The sequence below is a fragment of the Dipodomys merriami genome, unplaced genomic scaffold (assembly GCF_024711535.1).
Source record: "Dipodomys merriami isolate MVZ:Mamm:240054 unplaced genomic scaffold, mDipMer1.0.p SCAF_2, whole genome shotgun sequence".
Taxonomy (NCBI): domain Eukaryota; kingdom Metazoa; phylum Chordata; class Mammalia; order Rodentia; family Heteromyidae; genus Dipodomys; species Dipodomys merriami.
The window spans coordinates 51,981,138-52,004,770 of NW_027203381.1; positions in this window are offsets into that span (position 1 = coordinate 51,981,138).

Here is a 23,633-nt window from a genome sequence, read left to right on the forward strand (position 1 = left end):
AACCCAGATGCCCCTCAGTAGATGAGTAGATCAAGAAAATGTGATATATGTATATATGTATATATATATATATATATATATACACATACATACATATATATGAATTCTATGCTTCTATCAGAAAGAGCAACACCACCCCATTTTTTAGGAAATGGAAAGACTTGGAAAAAAATCATATTAAGTGAAGTAACTCTGTCCCAAAGAAACTAAGGTCCCGTGGTTTCCCTTATTTGCAATAATTAGTATACATATAAAATAATCTTGTCAGACGAGCTGAAAAGCTCAAAAGCCATGTACATATGACCATATAAGATGATGCTAAATGAAATGAACCCCAAGATATGGACACAAAAGGTCTGTCTTTATTGTTATTGTTTTAAATGTACCATGTGATTTTATTTTGTTGTTGTTGTTGTTTCCTTTGTATGTTTTTTTCCCCTCTGGAATATCCCCTGTTGTCACTGTACTTGATTTTGGTACCCTGTATCTTGTATATACAGATGTCTAATGTGGGGAGGGGAAGCTGAAACAAGGATACAGGATGACCCACTGCAACAAGGATACCCACAGGACAGTTTATCGAAAATGAACTTTACAACTTCGGGTGTGGGGGGGGGAGGGAATGGGATGAAGGGTGGAGTGTGGGAGGTGGGGGAGGGAGAGAATAGTGGTAACAACAAGGAAGGGAAGGGGTAACAACGATCAACAAGTAATGTACTCATTTCCTTACTCATGTAACTCTAACCCCTCTGTACAGCATCTTCACAATAAAATAAAATTAAAAAGCTATTTTCTCCACAAATGACCTGATTGTCTTTATAATAAAGAGTCAAATAAGCTGGGTGCTGGTGGTCTTATGCCTAATCATAGCTGCTCAGGAAGCTGATGTCTGAAGATCACAAGCCATTCCAGGCAGACTCTTATCTTAAATTAACCACTCAAAACCCAGAAGTGGAACTGTGGCTCAAATGGTAGAGTGATACCTTTGAGCAAAAGAGCTGAGGGACAGTAGCCCAAGCCCTGATTTCAAGCCCCGGGACCAGCGCGCGCACACACACATACACACACACACACACACACACACACACACACACACACACACACACACACAAATCTAAATCAATCAACAACAAAATAATTGCTATAATAATAAACAGATTGAAAGATTCAGCGCTAATATGCAAAAGTTAGTTATCAACAATGAATAACTGGAACTTGAAATACAAAAAAAAAACAGCATCATTTATATTATCATCTCAAGAAATACTTCTTAACCAAATTAAGAAATCTTTGTTGAAGAAGCATCTTCAAGTAGAATATGTTTGATTATATGAATGATGGATCTCTACTAAAATACACCTTGAAAATGAAGATACACAGTGACAAATGAGCCTATGAAATAATGCTCCACATCCCATATCACCAGGACAATGCGTATTAAAATAACAATGAGGGTGGGCACCCGTGGCAAACATCTGTAATCCTACTTACTCAGTTACTATAAATGCACAGGACTATTATCTCTAATTCATCTACAAAAAAAACAGAACTAGAGGTTCCAGCTGAATTTTTGGCTAATCATGAGGGACAAAAAGCTGACCAAGAGCAAGAGGCCCTGAGTTCAAGCCTAAGTAGTGGCAAAAAACAAACAAAAAAAAAAAAACAAAGAAAAAGAGAGAAAATACAAGAAAGAAAGAAAGAAAGAAAGAAAGAAAGAAAGAAAGAAAGAAAGAAAGAAAGAAAGAAAGGAAGGAAGGAAGGAAGGAAGGAAGGAAGGAAGGAAGGAAGGAAGGGAAAGAAACAAGAACATAAGATGAAAGAATAAAAGAAAGGGAAGGACAGAGGGAGGGAGAAAGAAGAAGGAAGGAAGGAAAGGAGGGACAGAGGGAGAGAGGGAGGGAGGGAGGGAGGGAGGGATGGAAAGAAGGAAGGATTGATTTATCAGGCCACAAAAGAAATATGCATAAGACATATAACAATCTAGAAAAGGAAAATTACTGAGATGGTACAAAGATCAGTTTTTGCCCTGGTGGTTGAGGCAGGAGGCTCAATGAAGGATGATTTGGAGGAGCATTTTTATTGTATGTAACACCATAATAGTAGATGAATGCCTTTTGTCCACACCTGAGGAATAACACAGCAAGGATGAGGCTGATGTGAACTCTGGGCCGTGAGTAATAAGGATGTATGGTGTGGCTCACCATTTGTAACAATGCACCATTCTGGTGCTGGGGGTTGATGGTAAAAGAGGTTATGCTTGCAGGGGTAGCAGGAGCTAAGAGGTAATTAGAACATCTCTAACTTTCTCTAAACTTTTCTATGATCCTTAAACTGTTCCAGGAGAATAACAGGAAAAAAAGAGCATCTGCTGGCCTGGGAATGCAACTTAGTGGCAGAGTGCTTGCCTAGCATGCATGAAGTCCTGGGTTCAATTCCTCAGTACCACATAAACAGAAAAAGCCGGAAATGATGCTGTGGCTCAAGTGGTAGAGTGCTAGCCTTGAGCAAAAGAAGCTCGGGAACAGTGCCCAGGCCCTGAGTTCCAAGCCCCAGGACTGGCAAAAAGAAAAGAAAAAAACATCTTCTAGACCCAGGCAGACAAAGCTCAAGAGAACTCTCAGAACATTAGTACAAAGAACAAGATCACCCCGAGTCAGGCTGCCACCTATGACAGGAGCTAATGGAGGGCGATAGGACCTAGTCCACCTCTGCACACTCTTCTCCAAGGAGATAAGATCTGACTAGAACCCATTTACAGTCTGTCAAGAAACACTGAGGACAGGCTTGTATGTGCATGTGTATGTGTGTGCGTGTACACCAGTCCTGGGCCTTGAGCTCAGAGCCTGGGTGCTGTCCCTAAGCTTTTTTTGCTCAAGGCTAGTATGTTCTACCACTGGAGCCACAGCTCCACTGCCAGCTTTTTGCTGGTTAACTGGAGATAAGAGGAGTCTCATGGACTTTCTTACCCACCCTGGTTTTGAACTTGGATCCCCAGATCTCAGCCACCTGAGTAGTTGGGATTACAGGTGTGAGCTGCTGGCACCCAGTCAAGCAAGCTTTCTGCTTTTCCAAATTATTAACTCATCCCTCAACTACTTACCTCCCTCCAGGCACCTCAGAAGGCACTGCTGCTATTCCTGCTGCCACTGAACCTCACTGTTGGCTCACTGTGAATTCACAGTGGCTCACTGCCTGCCTCCATGAGGGAAAGAAAAGGGAACTGTTTGAGAAATAGGAGCAAAAAAAAGTAGCAGATCAGCTGGGGCCCATGATGGTGCTTCTTATTCCCATAATGCCTTGGGCTCTTTCTTGACTGCTTCTTCCCATCCTGCTGAACCAATGAACAGAGCCAGGGCAGAGTCTTAACAAACCATCCAGCAACCAGTGCAAAACCAGGGGAAGGAGATACTATTTTAAAAAAACACCCTTGAAGAGGGCTTCATTGGACTCATCTTTTGGGACCCTCTCTCAGGAGTCTTTCACTGGCTTCCTTTCCATTTTAATTAACTTGTTCTGTCTGCTTTTAAATACTTTCCTGCCCTTTGTTAAATGGGTAGAGAAAAGGAATCTGTCCTGCTAGACATTACCACCCAGGCTGAGGGGAGTGAGGCACTGTGTGCCCCCAGTGTGGGCAGAAGGTGAGGCCTGAAAGCCATGAAGAGAAACAGTAATGGGAGCTTTGCCTCACTGGACAACAGGGGAAAGGCTGTTGCTTGTGAGAGCAGGGAAGGCAGTTTTTTGCATTCCCTTGGCAGCCACTCCAAAGCAAAACATCTCCAGAAATTTCTCGCCCTTTCGAGGCAATGAGATAATTTGCCATATTTTTGTTTGAGAAGTCAATGGATTGAATTGAGAACATATATCATCAATGAGACTGGGACTCCTGGGTGCCTGAAACAGTCTTTTCAGATAGCATCAAAGGCCCATGGGAAATGGAGGTATGTCTGAAGTGGTACAGTGCCAGCTAGGAGTGAAACAGCCAAGCAAGAGTGTGGGATTTTGAGTTCAGGTCCCAGTACAGGTGCATGCGTGTGTGCATAGCCATGCGTGTGTGTGTGTGTGTGTGTGTGTGTGTGTGTGTGTGCGTGCACGCGCGTGGACCATGAGATCAAAGAATTTTCTGTAGGCCAGATACCTCCATGGGAATGGGTCAGGATTTCAAGATACAAATAGGGAGAATTCCCAGGTTCTATGTCTGGTTCTCTATCTCATGCCAGATGAGAGAGGAGAGCTTAACTAGAATGTCATTGTATTTCTCAGTAGCCAGGTTTCCATATGGCTCTTTCTAGATTTTCTGGGGGGGAGGTTGTTTGTTTTTTGGTTGGTCATGGGGCTTGAACTCTGGGCTTGGGCGCTGTCCCTCAGCTCTTCAGCTCGAGGCGAGCACTCTACCGCTTAAGCCAATGCGCCACTTCCAGTTTTCTAGTCATTTTTATTGGAGGTAAGAGTCTCACGGACTTTCCTGCCTGGGCTGGCTTTGAACTGCGATCCTCAGATCTCAGCCTCCTGAGTAGCTAGGATTACAAGCATGAGCTAGATTTTCTGTTTTGAGATAGGTTCTCACTCTGTAGCCCAGGCATGACTTGAACTCACAATCCTTCTGCCTTTGCCTCCCAAGTGCTGGGATCACAAGTGTGTACCTTCCAATGCTGCTTCTCGGATTTTATTTTTGGGGGGGAGGGGTGTTGTGATATGAGATTTGAACTTAGAACCTGGGCTCTCCAAGTGGGTTTCTTGTCTTTCCAAAGGAACAGATGTCAATTTCTCCCCTCTCTGCTACCCTGCTGCATTCTGGGTCCCATAGCCCTGGTATATGAGACACAGGGATAAGGCTTGCCTAACACCTCCCTAGGTGCTTTTCTAGGCACCAGGTTCTCCCAGAACAATGCTGTGGAGGCTGGACCACAGGGACGAGGGTGGCAGAGCACTGAGAGCCTTATATATAGAACCAGCCTCCAATCCTGTGACGGTTTTGGTGATATGTGCACTTGGCTTGGTTGCCTCACCAAATGCTCATCTGGCATGAGTTACTTGGAACTAAACTCTATAATCAAGTGACTTTTTGTATGGGAAGCTGGGAGTTGACCTGCAGGGACCTGATTGGATCAGCAGAAGGACTCTAGAAGAGCTGAGGCTTGCCTGAAGGGCGAGCAGTGTGTAGACAGAGGGCTTCCTGCAGATTTCAAACTGGCCAGCCTGCCCCAGGCTCCTGTGAGCCTCCCGGGGGACTTGCTGCCTGTGCTTTTCTAGCTCACCTTTGTCCACCACTCCTCATTTCTATCCATAGAGTCTCCGAAAGTCACAGCAGCCCAGTGTAAATGGAAATGCCAGCCCCGTGCTTCCCTGGTCTAGGGGAGGCTGTCACAGAGCTGAACCTTTCTCTTCTACTCTTCATTTGTTCCTCATTGAATAAAGTCTGACCTCTGCAATGTGTACATGCATACTTCCTAGACAAAGTGATGCTCTGAAATAGTACAGGATATACTCAAACAAAAGACCAGAATTATCCTGACTGCTTCATGACTGTTCTTAACCCACCAAGGAACAGGTATCAACATGCATTTTGATATGAGAATCTTTCCTTCATCCCAACACTTCAAGGTGTCTCTCAAAAGCATTCCCTCTTGCCCATAGTGAATAAAATGAGCCATGAACCTCTGTGGCTGATTTCCCTAGATTCTTTAGGAACTAGACTATTATTTGGCTTAGTTAACTATATATTTATATAGTTATTTATATGCTACCAGGGATTGAACGTGAAGCCTTGTGCTTTCTAGACATGCACTCTATCACTGGAGACATGTCCTAAGTCCCTTTTGCTTTTAGTTTCTCTTTTAGATAGTGTCTCATGCTTTTACACTGGTTGGTCCTTACTGTAATCTTCCTACATCTGTCTCCTATAGCGAGGATTACAACATGAGCCATCTTACCCACCTTGTTTCTGAGATAGGGTCTCTCTAACTTTTGCCTGGGTTGGCCTCAAGCACCATCCTCTTACTGCCCGCTCCCCACTCCTCCTTTCCCCCCCGCCCCCCGCCCTCCAGTTACCTACTGAGAAGCTAGACTTCTAGGCATCTGTTTCCAATGCTAGGCTGCCATTTTAAAAATTACCACTCATTACTGTGCAGATTATGTCTGTCTTGGTTGGAAAGATAAGAAGAAAGTGGAATTCATTTCTTATTTGGTGCATGCTGTATAGAGACATTGCTCATAATCATAATCTGTAATTTCAATTTCTTTAGTCTCACAGCCTAAGAATGAATGGTCTTTCTTCTTGTTCTTCCAGCCAGAACTCCTTGCCCTACCACACACTCTTGTCCTGGTGGCCTTTGAATAGGCCCTTTGAGCTTTCCTTTGGCTCCCCAAAAGCTGTCTATGAGGCACCAAAGTAACCCCATTCACCTTGGATTCCTTATTCCACCAGCTCTTGGTTCTTGGGTGGGAACACAGAGGTCTTATTGGCCTCTGGAATCTCACCCTGTCACCTGGGAACTACTGGAGAGATGCTTTTCAATCCAATGTCAACAGCCACAGAGCTCAGTTTCTGCTGTTTGTTGGTTTGCTTCCCTTTATCCTTTCCTCTTGAATTCAGGTATAAAACCAGGAGAGGCAAGGCCAGGCACAGATTTGTGAGAGCTATTGTGTCCTGGCAGAATTTCTCTCTCACCAAAAGAACTTTGCTAATGCAAAGAGGAAGAAAAAGAAAGAATGAAAAAGAAAATTAGAAACACTTCAAAGCCAGTAACAAGAAAATAAAATTAAGCAAAATCTGGACAAGGGTTGAAACATAGAGGAATGGAAAGGCAATCATTGAGTACTCATTCTAATGTCTCCTAGCCTGTGTTCAAGGCTGCACAGAACAGATAAAACTTAGGCTAGAAAATCACTGTCCTTCCAGTCTAAAAGAAAAGAGGACAAGTTTTAAGTTCACTAGTCAGGAGGGGACCTCAGGAGAGAAGCAGAGAAGGTAGATCACAGGTTTGGTACATAAACACTATATACCTGGTCCATGTGTCTGGTCCTGTGGATCTAAACACCAACACAACAGCTGCCAGTAACCCAGTTCAAAACAGAAGTTAGACAGAGATCATAATATTGCCCAGGAGGTAGTCTGAAGGCAATCAAATCACCTTTGATAAAAGTCACATAACACTCTTTGGAGGAATATAGCTGAATTTGATCATCAAGACACACGCTTAAATTCCTGACATATAAAGAAATTAGAAGATGTAACATAGTTATAAGAGAAAAGAACAAAGAAGGCTACCTTGACATGATCCAAATGTTAAAATTATCTGACAAGGATTTCAAAGTACTTATGATTGACTGTTCAATAATAGCTTTTAGAAAATCCTATTATTTTGGTAGCAAAGTCTCAGAAGAAAAATATAAAATATGAAAGAAATGCAAGTGAAAATTCTGAAACTCAAAATATGCCTAAAATTTTTCAAAAGCAAAAATTAATTTAATGGAAATGATAAAAAGAAGTAATAGTCACAACTAGGAAAAAGATTAATAGAATTTATCTAATCTGCAGAAGACAGAAAATGACAGTCAACATATAGCCTGAAGCTTATATATTTCAAAGGATTCTCTCCTTAAGAAATTTTACAATAAAGAATACAACATTAGTATAAAGTGCATGATTTAGCAGGAGAAAGAAAATCACAATATTTAAAAATCTTAAGCCAGGCTCTGGTGGCTCACACCTGTAAATCCTAGCTACTTAGGAGGCTGAGATCTGAGGATCGAAGTTCAAAGCCAGTCAGGGCAAGGAAAGTCCGAGACTCTTATCTCCAATTAGCCACCAGAAAACCAGAAGTGGTGTAGTGGCTTAAGTGGTAGAGCGCTTGCCTTGAGCTAAAGAGCTCAGAGACAGCACCCCATAACTGACACACACACACACAAAAAAAAATCATAAAGTTGACAAATACCAAGAAAAATGCTTAAATCCATAAAATCTTCAAATTAATTTATTTCCTGTTATAATTATATAAAGCTAATCTATATGTCCTAGAGTTTTAGACACTGTGATCTTTTCCTGATAGACAGTAATTTTATAATATTTATACATAATACATAATCCCATCTTTTTGTAGCATGATTGATCTGGATTCATTTTCTACTATTGATCATTTAAAATAACTTTTTTTTTTTTTTTTTGTCGGTCATGGGGCTTGAATTCTGGGCCTGGGCGCTGTCCCTCAGCTCTTCAGCTCAAGGCGAGCGCTCTACCACTTGAGCTACAGCGCCACTTCCGGTTTTCTGGTGGTTCATTGGAGATAGGAGTCTCATGGTCTCTCCTGCCCGGGCTGGCTTTGAACCGCGATCCTCAGATCTCAGCCTCCTGAGTAGCTAGGATTACAGGCGTGAGCCACCAGCGCCCGACTAAAATAACTTTTTGAGGGTCCTGGGGCTTGAACTCGGCCTGGGTGCTGTGCCTGAGCTTCTTTTGCTCAAAGATAGCACTCTACCACTTGAGCCACAGTGCCATTTCTGGCTTTTTTGAGTAGTTTATTGGAGATAAGGGTCTCAGGGGCCTTCCTGCCTGGGCAGGATTTGAACTGCAATCCTTAGATCTCAGCCTTCTGAGTAGTTAGGATTACAGGCGTGAGCCTGGCTTAAAATAAATTTTTTATGGTAGTACTAGAGTTTGAACTTGGGGATTCGTACTTGCTAGGCACACTCTACCCCTTGAGCCATGCTCTCCTTGCTAATATCATATCAAATTTTGTGAAAATTGAAGACAAGACTATCCTCACATCAACTATAAGACTTCAGGGTGCCAGTGGCTTATGCCTGTAATCCTAACTACTCAAGAGGCTGAGGTCTGAGGTTCATGGTTCAAAGCTGGTCCAGGAGGAAAGCCCATGAGACACTTATCTCCAACTAACCACCAAAAATCTTGAAGTAGAACTGTGGCTCAAATGGTAGAGAAGCACTAGCCTTTAACAAAAAAAGCGAATGGTCAATGCCCTGAGTTCATGGTGCGTATACACACACAACTTCAGGACATCTTGGGTAAGTTTTCTTGCCCAGTGAATAATAATCATAATATTGGAAATTAACAACATTCCTTAATTAGTTTCTTATTGATATTCTCACTGCAATGGTGCATTACAAATTAATGTTATTATCCACAATGTCAATGCCTTAAGAAATCCAAGTGTACAGCTGGTGGCTCACACCAGTAATCTTAGCTTCTCAGGAGGCTGAGATCTGAGGATCGGGGTTCAAAGCCAGCCCGGGCAAGAAAATCCATGAGACTCTTATCTCCAATAAACCAGCAGAAAACCAGAAGTGACACTGTGGCTCAAGTGGTAGAGTGTGCGCCTTGAGCTAAAGAGCTGAGATACAGTGTCCAGGCCCAGAGTTCAAGCCTCATAACCAACAAGAAAGAAAGAAAGAAAGAAAGAAAGAAAGAAAGAAAGAAAGAAAGAAAGAAAGAAAGAAAGAAAGAAAGAAAGAAAGAAAGAAAGGAAGGAAGGAAGGAAGGAAGGAAGGAAGGAAGGAAGGAAGGAAGGAAAGAAGGAAGGAAAGAAGGAAGGAAAGAAGGAAGGAAAGAAGGAAGGAAAGAAAGAAAAAGAAAGAAAGAAAGGAAGGAAGGAAAGAAATCCAGGTGTTTACCAATGAGTTGTGTGTGCGCTTCATCAGATAAAGCTGCATTTCTGCCAGGGACCAATGATCACAAGATGAGCATCCTCACCATTCATTATCACTCTGTGAAAACATGTTTTATTGTTATTATAAAGGTTGTATACAAAGGGGTTACAGTTACACAAGTCAAGTAAAGAGTACATTTCTTTTTAGACAATGTCACCCCTTCCCTCACTCTCTCCCAGTGGTGATTTTTTTTTCATTTGTGACTTTTTATTTTATTGTAAATGTGCTGTGCAGAGGGGTTACAGTTACATAAGTAAGATCATGAGTAGGTTTCTTGTTGAACATTGTTACCCACTCCTTCAATTTTCTTCCACTATCCCTTCCCTCCCCAAATCCTACCCCCAAAGTTGTAAAGTTCATTTCCAACATAGTGTCTTGTGAATATCATTGTTGCATTGGGTCATCCTGTGTCCTTGTTTCACCATTTTATTATTCTCCTTCCCTTCCCCAAATCAGATAAACGTATATACAAGAGGCAGGGCACCAGAATTAAAGACAGTAGTTGCCAGAAATAAACCAAAGGAAAAGGAAAAAATGAAATAAAAAGAAAGAACTTGACGACAACAAGGTCAACAAAGTCAAACAAAGACCTGTTGTTTCCATGTCTTGGAGTTAATTTCAATTAGCATCATTTTATATGGTCATGTGTACATAGCTATTGAGCTATTGTGAACCTCAGCTAGGACTATCCTAGATATACACTAATTATTACAAATGAGGGAGACCATGGAGCCTATGTTCCTTTGGGTCTGGCTTACTTAATGTGATTTTTTCCAAGTCTTACAGATCTCAGAGTCTTACCCAGAAGGGAAAGCCTGAGAGAGGTATGTGGGGCCTCGGGGCCTGAGTGGACAACCTGTGGTAGCTTGTACATGGTGGCTGCATCTTCCTGGGACTTGTGTGCCAAGAATGAATGAGGATTTGAGGCCAGGGCAGTTAGTACATAAAGTTAGAGAGCCGGGCTCCAGTGCCTTACACCTGTAATCTTAGCCTGTAATCAGGCTGAGATCTGAGGATTGTAATTTGAAGACAACCAGACAGGAAAGTCTGTGAGACTCATCTCCCATTAACCACCAAAAAGCCAGAAGTGGAGCTGTGGTACAACTGGTAGAGCACCTGCTTTGAGCATAAAAGCTCAGAGACAGCACTCAAGCGTTAGTTCAAACCCCAGGGCTAGCCAAAAAAAGGTTAGAGAAGTTGTGAACTATCATCTCGTGTGGAATTTTCTCAGACTCTTTTTACACTTCAGTGTATTGTGTTGCTCCAGAAAATATACATTACATATACATATTTTTATATACATATTTATCTACACATATAAGCATTTTCAGATTTTTACTTTTGCTTTTGTTTTGTTTGCTTAGAGGAACAATGCCATGAGGATAATGGTCTAACTTACCCTAGGAGATGCTGCAGTTGAAAAAGATTGAGAAATAGTGTTGAGAAGACTTAGTGAGTAGGCCTGAACATCTCAGGCTGTGATCCTCAGCAAGGCATACAGCGTCATACAATGGAGCGAATGTTAATCTTGTGTAAATCTCTGTCTCTGTGTGTGTCTGTGGCTCTGTCACTCCACCCCTAATCCCACCACTACCACATGTCTCTTTCTTGCTCCCCAGGTATTATTGGTATTTGGAGCTGTGAGGCCTGTGTGGGCAGAAGTGTGTGGTTTGAGGACAAGACATTGAAGCCATTCACACAGTATCTTACTGGGCAAAGGTCATGCTTCCCACTCCCAATCCCTCACCACCTGATGCTCTCTTGGTGGGGTGGAGTATTTCTATCAGAAATCTTTAGATAGCTCTAGGTCACCATCCTAGGGAAACTCTTCTTAAAACCAGAAACTTGGTTTGATGGGGAGAAAGAGAAAGATCTAATTTGATAGATCTAGTCTGACTTTGCATGTTGAATGAAAATGTGAATCCAGAAAAGAGAGAAAATATGGGCAGTGAGTTTACAAACAAGAAGCATAGTTTCCTTGGGGATCCACGGGAACCAAATATAGGGCACTTCAGCCCTGGGCTTCAGGAACACAGCACAGAGTCTGCTGAACCTGAACTTCCTCTGCGTGAGGAAGGGGCAGACTGTGGTGGCTCTACTTTATTCAAAGCACAGTGGTAGAGCTACTATCCTGGTCTTCTACAGGAATGTGTGGCTTGGGGCTCAAATGAGACTGAGTTACTCTGCAAAGTAATGATCCAAACCAGCCTTGTCCACAAACTTGTGGGAACTGTAATGTTCACTATGACAGCCACAAAGGGCTGTTGAGCATTTGAAATGTGACGAGGTCACCCTACACTACAGGGTCCTCTGGTTCTCCAACAATACAGACACATACTCATGCTGGCATTGTGTTGACATTACCTAAGAGTTTAGAATGTGGGGCAGAGGGGTAAATTGTGTTCTCAAATCTACACTTTTCTAAAAGGGATAATAGCTTTTAGCTGGCCAACACATCTGCCTATGTTTGGGGATAGTTGGTATTTGTAACAATCTTGGGGACACTGCCAGTATTTCCTGGATAGGATCAGGGATACTGAATACTCTCTCCTGAGAAAACACGTTGTACAGTGTTAGTCCTGGGAAGTTGAGTCAGGCAGAGCCTAAGCAAAGACCCCAGTTCTTCCCATTACCACCTAATGAACTTTTATTAGGACAAGGAAAGCAACAGCAGATCAATAAAACCAAGGAAGCATGATGTGTGTCTAAATCATGCATGTGTGTGTGTATGCACATGCATGCATGATTTAGACACACATCATGCTTCCTTCTGCATTGTAAGAATTACACTGACCCATCCAGTAGATTCTTCTCAGTCTCTATCCACTTTAGGTCTAGAATGGGTACAGTGAAGTGGCCCTGACAAAGTGGTCTGGACCAACTGACATCAGTACCTTGGATTCTGTCCATTTGCTCTGCAGTGCCACCTGGTGGCTCCAAATATTCTGACCCTACAGCCCGGATTCTTCATAAACCTAAATTTTTAAAAAATTTCTTTTATTGTAAAGATACTGTACAGAGGGGTTACAGTTACACAAGTAAGGTAATGAGTACATTTCCTATTGAGCATTGTTACCTCCTCCTTTGTTTTTTTTCCTGTTATCCATTCCCTCCCTACCTCCCTAACTCCTCCCTCCCATCCCCCCCCCCAAGTTGTAAAGTTCATGTTCAACATAATGTCTTGTACATTTCATTGTTACAATGGGTCAACCTGTATCCTTGTTTCAGCATTTTGTTATTTCCTTTCCCCTCCCCAAATTAGAAAAATTTATATACCCGATGCAGGGTACCAGAATCAAATACAGTGAACACAGGGGTTTCACCATGGGGGAAGAACACACAAAAGAAACAAAATCACATGGTATATTAAAAACAACAGCAACAAAGATAAAACCTCTTGTGTCCCTATCTTGGGGTTCGTTTCACTTAGCATCATCTTATATGGTCATATGTATGTAGCTTTTTTATTGTGATTAAGTGATTGCACAAATTTCACAATCTTGTGAGATAGTGATACTTAAAGTCACAAACACATTCTAACATTCATGAGGCAAATTGTCTTTATCGTGGTCTATAAAGTTTGCGAATCATATGGGTTTTGACAATACAGCTATTTCTTCCACATCGGGTGATATGTACATTTCTTTCCTTTTGCTTAGTGTCAGCTGTTTTTGGCTCATTCCCTCCCTCCCATTGCTGCCATTGAGTTGCTTAGTTCGTTTTGGTCAATGTCCAGTGCAGTTGATGGGTCCCACTGTTGTATGTTTTCCCATTTCCCTCTGTTTCCTGTGTCTTCCTCCTAGTTTCCCTCGATATGTGCAAATATACCATATATGTTGTCAGCAGCATTGGGTCATTTAGCAATGATACGACAAGATGAGTTGAGGTCCTTTGTTTCTCAAGTCTTGTTTACTTTGTCGTATCTCCTTACATTTTGGATTTAACATCCACTTATCAGGGAGACCATGTGCCATTTGTCTCTCTGCTCTTGGTTTACTTCACTCATAATGATTTTTTCTAGTTCCATCCATTTCCTTGTGAATGCCATTATTTTGTCATTTCTAATGGCTGCGTAATCTTCCATTGTGTATAGATACCACAATTTTTGGATCCATTCATCTGTAGTGGGGCATCTGGGTTGTTTCCATATCCTGGCTATTGTGAACAGTGCTGCAATGAACATGGAGGTGCATGTGTACTTGCATACCCACTGGTTCCTGTTGTTCAGGGTAGATGCCTAGAAGTGGTATGGCTGGGTCATAGGGGAGGTCAATATTTAGCTTTCTGAGGACCCTCAAGACTGCTTTCCAAAGTGGTTGTATTAGTGTACATTTCCACCAGCAGTGTAATAGGGTTCCTCTTTCTCTGCATCCCTTCCAGCATTTGTCATTGGCTGACTTTAGGATGTGGGCCATTTTGACTGGGTTAAGTAAGGTGGTATCTCAGAGTTGTTTTTATTTGCATTTCCTTCACAACGAGGGATGGTGAACATTTCCTCATGTGTTTCTTTGCCATTTGTTATCTCTTCTTCTGAGAAGTCTCTCTTTAGCTCCCTGGCACATTTAATGATTGGTTTGTTAGATTTGGGAGGGATTAGTTTCTTGAGTTCCCTGTATGTACTGGATATTAGGCCCTTGTCTGATATATAGCTAGTAAATATTTTTCCCAATTAGTTGGCTGTCTTTCTAGCGTGGTTGCTATAGCTTTAGCTGTGCAGAAACTTTTTAAGGTAGTCCCATTTGTTGAGCCTCTCTCCAAATTGTTGTGACCCTGGGATTCTGTTCAGGAAGTTCCTGCCTGTGCATATAATTTCAAGTGTCTCTCCTACTCTGTCCTGCAGTAGTTTCAGAGATTCAGGTTTGATGTTAAGGTCTTGAATCCATTTTGAGTTGATGTTAGTGATGGTGACAGGCTGGGGTCCACTTTTAGTTTTCTGCATGTGGCTGCCCAGTTTTCCCAGCACCAGTATTTGAAGAGGCAGTGCTTATTCCACTGTATGTCTTTGGCTCCTTTGTCAAATATCAGCTGACTGTAAGAGTGTGGTTTTATTTGTGGATCTTCTATTCTATTCCATTGGTCTTTGGGTCTGTTTTTGTGCCAGTACCAAGCTGTCTTTGTTATTATGGCTCTCTAGTGGAATTTGAATTCCGGCATTGAGACCCTCCCGTATTATCTTTTTGCCAAGAATTGTTTTGGCTATTCTAGGTCTTTTGTAGTACTATATGAATTTTTGGACTGTTTTCTGTATTTCAGTAATGAACATCATTGGGATTTTAATGGGAATTGCATTGAATTTGTATGTCAATTTAGGAAGTATGGCCATTTTCACTATAGTAAGCCTGCCTATCCAAGAACATGGAAGGTCTTTCCAGTTCCTGGTGTCTTCTATAATTTCTTTAAGTTGTTGTGGGTTTGTTGTTGTTGTTGTTGTTGTTAGCCATGGGGTGAACTCTGGGCCAGGGTGCTGTCCCTGTACTCTTCAGCTCAAGGTGAGTGATCTACTGTTTGAACCACAGTGCCACTTCCAGTTTTCTAGTGGTTTATTGGAGATAAGAATCTCACAGAAGGGCTGGGAAGGTGCTCAGTGGTAGAGTGCTTGCCTTGCATGCATGAGGCCCTGAGTTCAATTCCCCAGCACCACATAAGCAAAAAGAAAAAAAGCCGGAAGTGGCTCTGTGGCTCAAGTGGTAGAGCGCTAGCCTTGAGCTGAAGAGCTGAGGAACAGCACCCAGGCCCAGAGTTCAGGCCCCATGACTGGACTCCCCCCACCCCCCAAAAAAAAGAATTTCACAGAAGAGTTTCCTGCCCAGGCTGGCTTTGAACCATGATCCTCAGATCACAGCCTCCTGAGTAGCTAGGATTATAGGTGTGAGCCACCGGCACCAGGCTTAAGTTTTTATAGTTTTTATTAAATGATTCCCTTACATCTTGTTAATTCCTAAATACTTTTTTGAGGTTATTGTGAATGGGGTTGTTTTCTTGATTTCTACTTGTACATTGTTGGTGTTCAGAAAGGTAACTGATTTTTGTGGATTAATTTTGTATCCTGCTACTTTGCCAAAGTGGTTTATAAGTTCTAAGAGTTTGGGGGTGGAGTTTGGGGATCATGAAGATATAGTATCATGTCATCTGCACAAAGGGATAGCTTAACTTCTTCCTTCCCTAATGTGGATCCCTCTAATGTCTTTTTCTTGCCTTATTGACCTGGCTAAGAGTTCCAGAACTATATTGAAGAGGAGTGGTGAGAGTGGCTATCTTTGCCTTGTTCCTGATTTTAGGAGAATTGGTTGTAGTTTTTCCCCATTAAGTATAATATTGGCTATTGGCCTGTCATATATGGGTTTTATTGTTTTAAAGAATGTTCCCTTCTATTCCTATTGTCCCCAGAGCTTTTAACATGACTGAATGTTGTATTTTATCAAAAGCCTTTTCTGCATCAATGGAGATAATCATGTGGTTCTTGACCTTGGATCTGTTGATGTGATGATTACATTTATTGATTTATGTATGTTAAACCATCCCTGCATCTCTGAGATGAAGCCTACTAGGTCATAATGTATGATCTTTTTATATGTTTCTGGATTCTGTTGGCTAACATTTTATTGAGGAGCTTTCCATCTGTGTTCATCAGGGAGATTGGTCTATAGTTCTCTTTTTTTGTTGGGTCTTTGCCTGGTTTGGGGATGAGTGTGATATTGGCTTCATAGAATGAGTTTGGAATAGCTGCCTCTGTTTCTATTTCTCAGAAGAGCTTGAGGAGTATGGATATTAGTTGCTCTTTAAAGGTCTTACAGAATCCGGTAGTGAATCCATCTAGTCCTGAGCTTTTCCTCGTTGGAAGACTTCTGATTGCTTCCTCTATCTTATTGAAAGATATTGGCTTATTTAATTGATTTATTTCTTCTTAGTAATGTTTGGGCAATTTGTATTTCTCTAAAAATTAATTTCTGCTAGGTTTTCCTTCCTTAGTGAGAATAGATTCTGGCAATAATTCTTCGTAATTGTTTGGATGTCTTGGGTATTTGTTGTAATTTTCCTTGTGTCATCCCTGATCTTATTGATTTGGGTTTCCCTTCTTCTTTTTTTTAGTTCATCTTTCCAAAAGTCCACAAATTTTATTGATTTTTTTCAAAAAAAGCCTTGTTTTATTGATGTTATTTATAGTCTTCTTAGTCTCTATCTCATTAATTTCAACTCTTATTTTGGTTATCTCACTCAATCTAGTAACTTTAGGTTCAAGTTTTTCATGCTTTTCTAGCAGAGTTGCAACATGAGATTATTGACTTGGTCTGTCTGTATTTTCTTGATGTGTGCACTGAGAGCAATAAATTTGCCCCTAAGGACTGCTTTTGCTGTGTCCCACAGGTTTCTTTGTGATGTGTATTCATTTTCATTGAATTGTAGGAACTTTTTAATTTCTTAATTTCTTCTGTTACCCAGGTGTTGCTCAGAAGTGTGCTGTTCAACTGACATGTACTTGAATAATTTCTACAGTATGTTTTGTTATTGAGAACTAGCTTGATTCCACTGTGTTCAGACAGAATACAGGGGATTATGTCAATCTTCTTGTATTTGCTTAAATTCCTTGTATGAACTATGATATTGTGTATTTTGGAGAAAGTTCCATGGGCTGCTGAGAAGAACATGTACTGGGTTGTTGTAGGGTAGATAACTCAGTATATGTCAATTAATTCCACTTGAGATATGTGATCATTTAATTTGGTGGCTACTTTGCCAATCCTCTGGTAGGTAGACCTGCCTTTGGTGAGTGTGGAGTATTAAAGTCTCCTAGTATTATATTTGGATCTATTTTATTCTGTAAGTTTGAGAGTATTTGCTTAATGTATTTGGGTGCACCAATGTTTGGGGAATATGTTGATAATGGTAATATTCTCTTCTTGGATTGTTCCCTGTCTTAATATGTAGTGTCCTTTTCTTTTTGTATGATTTTAATGAAAAGTTCATTTTGTCTGATATCAGAATGGCAACTTCTGTCTTCTTGCTGGGAGCATTTGCATGTTAGATCTTCCTCCATCCCTTCACTCCACTCAAGAGTTTGTTTTAATGTTTGGCTCTGAGGTAGGTCTCCTGAAGGAATCAGAGGGATGGTCTGGTTTTCTGATTCAATCTGCAGTTTTCTTTTGATTGGTGAATTGAGCCCGTTAATATTTATGTTTATTATAGAGAAATGCATTGTTTTCTGTCATTTTCCTGCTTTCCTAAATTTTTCTTCTTTCATTTCCTCCTGTGCTTACTAAGTTGGACCTCTAGTGATATCTGTCTGATGTGGATCCCTGATCTTGTTTTCTTCATGTTGTATTCTTCCTCTTAATATTCTTTGAAGTTCTATCTTATTGTTTATGAATTCATTTAGTTTTTCTTTACTAATAAAAATTTTAGTTTCTCCATCAAATGTGAATGCAGTCTGGGTTGGCAGTTATTGGTTCTCAGGGCTTGGATGGTACTTTCCCAGGCTTTCCTTGCATTCCCTGTCTGGGTGGGGAGATCTGCAGTGATTCTGATTTTTCCCCCCATTATAGTATAGCTCCTTTGTTTCTGCTACATCCAAGATTGTTTCTTTATTATTCAGATCTATCATTTTTTACTATAATGTGCCTAGAAGTGTTCCTCCTGGGATCCTGCTTGTTAGGTGTTCCATATGCCTGTTATGTTGATACGACATTCTTTTAAGGTTTGGGAAATTTTCGGTGGTAATCTTACTGAATAGGTGTTGCATTCCTTTGTTCTGGTATTCCTCACTTTCGTCCACGCCAATTATACAAAGGTTAAATTTCTTGGCATTTGTCTGCTTGTTCTTCGATTTCTCTTTGGCATAGTTTAAGTGATTTTTCCATATCTGTGGACTTTTTTTTCCCAGTTGCTGCATTTTGTCTTCCGTATCGGATATTCTAATTCCCATTTCATTTACTCTGTTAACTATGGCTTCCATTGTGGTTTGCATGGAGGAAATTGAACCATTTATGACTTCTATGTTGGATCTCAGAATATTAATCTCATCTCTTAGCAAGGTGTGTACTGTACCTATTTTTGAATGCATCTCTTGTTTGAAATCCTGCATCTCTTTGATACTTAGTTTCTTTAAATTTTTGATCTATTGCTTGCTTTAATTCTTGAGTCATTGCCTCTAACATCTCTTGGATGTAGTGTTTGTCTTCTATTCCTATTTTGCTTCCACTGGGGCTCTTCACTGGGTGGTTACTGGCCTTTGGGGTGGCTTGCTATTCTGGCTATTGATAAATTTTGTGATTTTTGCATGGGGATTCAGGGATTATTGGATACTAATCTCAAACTCTGACTGTTTTGGTCAATAGGTCTTTGCTTCGTTCTGGGTTGGTTCCTGGATCAACTGATGAAGCTCACTCTCGGCCCTGGATTGGCTGAGAATCTGTACCTGGTCTCGATTCTGTTGGGGGAATGGTCAATGTCCAGCTGCTAGTCTGATTCATGTAGGACTCTCAGCTGTCTGCTGGAGATCACAGGCAGTTTCCACCTTCAGCTAAGGACTAAGTAGCCCAGACTTGTGCTCCCTCCTAGGGGTGCTCTTGGCAATATCAGTTGTGCTGGATGTATTTTCCCAGTTGCTAGAGTCCTGACTATAATCGGGTGCTGGTGGCCTGGGCGGTCCAATCCCCAGTCTGGGATATACAGGTCAGGCTCTGGTGGGATTTGGGCTTCTGGTTCTCCTGCCCTGAACACACAGGTCTTTTGCCATCAAGGGTGCAGTTCCCAGGGCCTGTGGTTCCCTGCTTTCCCCCTACTGCTGAGGCATGCGTTCAGCATCTGACTTCAATCGGGACAGGTAGGTTGTGCAGTCAGGCACCTGATCACCAGGCCTGGCCCTGGCTCCTGGTCCCCAGCCTGGGACACACTGGTTGGCCTGAGATGGGACCTGTGCTGCTGGGTATCCTGCTGGGGTATGCAGTCTGGATTTCTTCTGCTGCTGGCTGCTGTGACCTGTGGGCGCTGTTCCCAGCTTGAGCATTTAAGCTCCCTCCCAGGGGCACTCTTGCTCAAGCCTGGTGGGCTGCGTGTGTTCCATGGGCTGGTGGGGCACTTGCACAGTTCCCAGTTTTAGTGGGACCTGTAGTCTATGTGGTAGGGGGAGGGGTCAGGGTCAAGCCCTGGGGGTTAGCACTAGCACTGGTCTCCCTTGAGGTGGGGGGAGGGTGTCTCCTGTGGGATACTCACTTATCCTGGAATTGGTTGGGCACTCTCCAGCGGGGCTGTAGCAGATTGCTGTTTCTGTGTGCTGCAGGTTGCTGGTTGCCACTGTCCTTCAAATTGGGTTGATTGTGGGCTGGGCCGGGTGGTGGTGGTGGTAGTGGCAGCAGTTCTGCCTCTGTGTATGTATCCAGGCTGGCGCGGTTTTTTGCGCCGGCCTTTTATGGGCCTGGGTTCTTTGTTTTGGGGATGGCATGTGGACCTGCTCCACCAGTGAGGGATGGGGAAGGGGTCTTCCTGCAGGTTCTGAGCTCGGAGGTTTCTGTTTCTGTTTGCACTATCTGGGGCAGCACTAACACCTTGGGAGTTTTCTGCGCTGGTATTTTGCAGACGGACCCCTGTAGTCCAAGTGGCTTTGGTGGGATGGAGCAGTGCTGTTCCTCCAGTGAGGGGTGGGGGAAGGGTCTTTGTGCAGGTTCTGAGCTCCGACGTTTCCGTTTACAATCAGCAGATCCAGCAACAGCACCTTGGGAGTCTTCTGCTGACAAGCCACTGTGGCTCTGGGGTCTCCGGCAGCCCCAGGCTGGGCCGGGCTGCGGTTTGGTGCAGCACTGCCCGGCGGAGGGAAGGGTCTTGGAGCTTTTCCGTTCTGAAATTCTTCCTTTTTTTCCCCCACCTCCTGTTTTTCACTGGGTGTTTGGCTATTTGCTCTTGTCGGTCTTTGGGGAAACTGAACATTGGAACTTGAACTCTGGTTACAGAAAGGTGTGGTGCTTCCCTACTCTCCCCTCTTCAATTTTTTTTTTTATGTGCCAATACTGGGGCTTGAACTCAAGAGTCCCACATTCTCTCTTGGCTTTTTCACTCAAGGCTAGTGTTCTGCCACTTGAGCCACATGTCAACTTCCAGCTTTTTGCTAGTAAATTGGAGATAAGAGTCTCACGGACTTTTCTGCCCAAGCTCACTTTGAACTGTGATCAGATCTTAGAGTCTGGAGTAACTAGGATTACAGGCATTGCCACCCCAGAAATGCCACCCAGCCAATAATTAGGCTTTTTTTTTTTGGTCTGGTTGTGGGGTCTGAACTCTGGGCCTGGGCACTGTCCCTCAGCTCTTCAGCTCAAGGCTAGTGCCCTACAACTTGAGCCACAGTGCCACTTCCGGCTTTTTTCTTTTTGCTTATGTGGTGCTGAGGAATCGAACCCAGGGCCTTAGGCATGCAAGGCAAGCGCTCTACCACTGAGCCAACTTCCCAGCAATAATTAGGCTTTTAATGCAGGCACAGAAAAGAGACTTGGCTTAAAAGGATCATTTCTATGATAATCCAAATGAATGTTTTATGTATGTGATTCAATTCTGTAGCATGGATATGTTGTAATTAAAATCAGTTTTAAAAACAGCCAGGAGAAAGGACAAATGCCTGAGGTGATGGAAATGCCAACTAACATGATCTGATCCTTACATGTTATTTTCAAGTGGAAGTGTGCTGTACCCCACAAATATGAACAATTATTGTCAATTCAAAGTACATTTACAAAGTTCACAATAAAATGTGGTTAGATTCCTAAACATTAAAAGTGATAAATTTGTTTTTTTTTTTTTTTTGAGGGTGATCTGGGCACTGTCCAAGTTTCTTTGCTCAAGACTAGTGCTCTACCACTTTGAGCCACAGCCTCACTTCTGGCTTTCTGGTGGTTAATTGGAGTTAGGAGTCTCACAGATTTTCTGCCTGGGCTGGCTTTGATTTCAGCCTCCTGAGTAGCTAAAGTTACAAGCATGAGCCACCAGTGCCCAACTGAAAGTGAAAAACTTTCAATAAGCAAATTGTGTGCTAAATCTTGGGAGCATCTTCATATATGAAGTGGTTCAGAGACCCTTCATCCCTTCTACAGGGCTCTCCCTGAGGCCACCACAGGGCCAAATCTGATGTTTCAGACAAGAGGGCTTAATAAGCCAGCTTCCTCATGAAATATGGAGTTCAGGTCTGGCCTGCTCCATGTTAGGCACATGGTGGATGGTAGGGTCTCGCATCGTCTTCATGGTGTGGGAAGGTGAAGCCCATTGTCTCCCAGGTGATGGGCATGCCTGAATCCTTGGAGGCAGGGGCAGGCACTTAGCTCCTAAGTTACTAAACCTGTCAGTCCAATGCCTGGAACTGGGAGTTTCCTGTGACCCTGCCCCCTGACCTGACCCTATTTAGGCCCAGACCAGTGCAGGTGTCATCCACTATTCCACATGTTCCCATGTTTGTGTCCTGTCTTCTGGCTCTTCTCAGTTCAGCTCCAAACAAACTAGTTGGTTGGTTTGTATTATTTTGTTTGTATTATTTTGTTTTTTTTTTCCTCTCCAGCCTTCATGGCTCAGTTTCCTAACAGCGTTAAGTGTATTTGCTGGCTGCTGGTCTCTGGGACAGGAGTCCACCAGGCAGTCACCAACTTTTAATGAAGACTCCAAGATTAGATCTCTCAAAATGTGGCTTCTGTTTTCTCACCTTATTAACACTCATCTGATCACATAACAAGGCCACTTTAAAGGGAGTTGTAGAAGAGTTCAACTTGCAAACAGTAGGTACTCAATAAATAGTAGGCCTGGGATTAGGAATTAGAATGATGTTCAGATTTGAAAGACCTAATAAGGTACTCACAATGACAGATGCTGCTTCTTTACTTTCTGTACTCTGGTATCAGGGTATCAGTGCAGGAATTTCTCAGGCTTCAATGATCTCCACAGGATGAAAATCACAAACATAGAAACTAGAAAACCAAGTCTGTGCCACATCTTGTTCTCACCAGCTATTCCAATTCCTACTTAAGAACTGAATGGAAAGCTCCAACTCCAAATGACCCACTGACTTTTTTCATTTTAAATATGTAACAACCAAGAAGCCAGGGAAAGCAATAGCTGTCTCCCTGTAGACATCTTAACTTTGAAAACATTCAGAGAAAAATGAATTCCTCTGATCTGTTTAATCACCTGAAATTGGGGATAAGAGAATGGCCATCCAGGTAAATGTGTTATGGCAAAATCCCACCAGTGCTAACCTAAACTACTGACCACGAGACATACATATGTCATATAGTCCTTACTCCCCTTACTCTCTCTTTTTAGGCCCACAAGCAACCAATGGTCCTGTCCCTCTGTTATCAGGCTAGTAAGTATGTCAGGTGTCACTTCTGGAACTAACAACTGAATGGTAGCATAAGGCCCACTTGGGTTCCTGTTTCTCTGTTACTGAGACCAACAGTGCTCCCTTGTCCTGTCTTAAAGCAGAGCTCTCAGGTGGCCTGTGATGGATGTGTGGCATGAACAGAAATCTGTTATTCTGAACCAGAGATAAGGGTTGTTATTGCAACATAATATGACCCTTTGGAACTGGTGACTTTTTAATGAAGTCTGTCTTCCTATAATCCAGACCCTCAAGTTGTCTGTCGTGGTAGCTGTTTTATGAAGCTGATCATAGTTATCTGCTGACTTATGTTTACTAATGGTACTCAATTGCAGCCTAAAATCCATGAAATATAAAAAGATGCAGAAATCAACAGGACAATCCAATAGGAAAAACATTAACTTCACCTCTGTAGTAGAAGCAGAACTTGTCCACCCAAATCTACCCATAAAACCTTAAAAGGTTACAGACCACAGAAACAGACCTAAGGGAGTTTTTAATGCTGCAGTCCAATGCTTTATGAATCTAAACAGCAAGCTAAATGGTTTTTTTTTTTTTGTCCATTAACAGAACACAAGAACCCACGTAGGAAAAGGCTGAGTGTGCTCCCTGAGGGTGTATG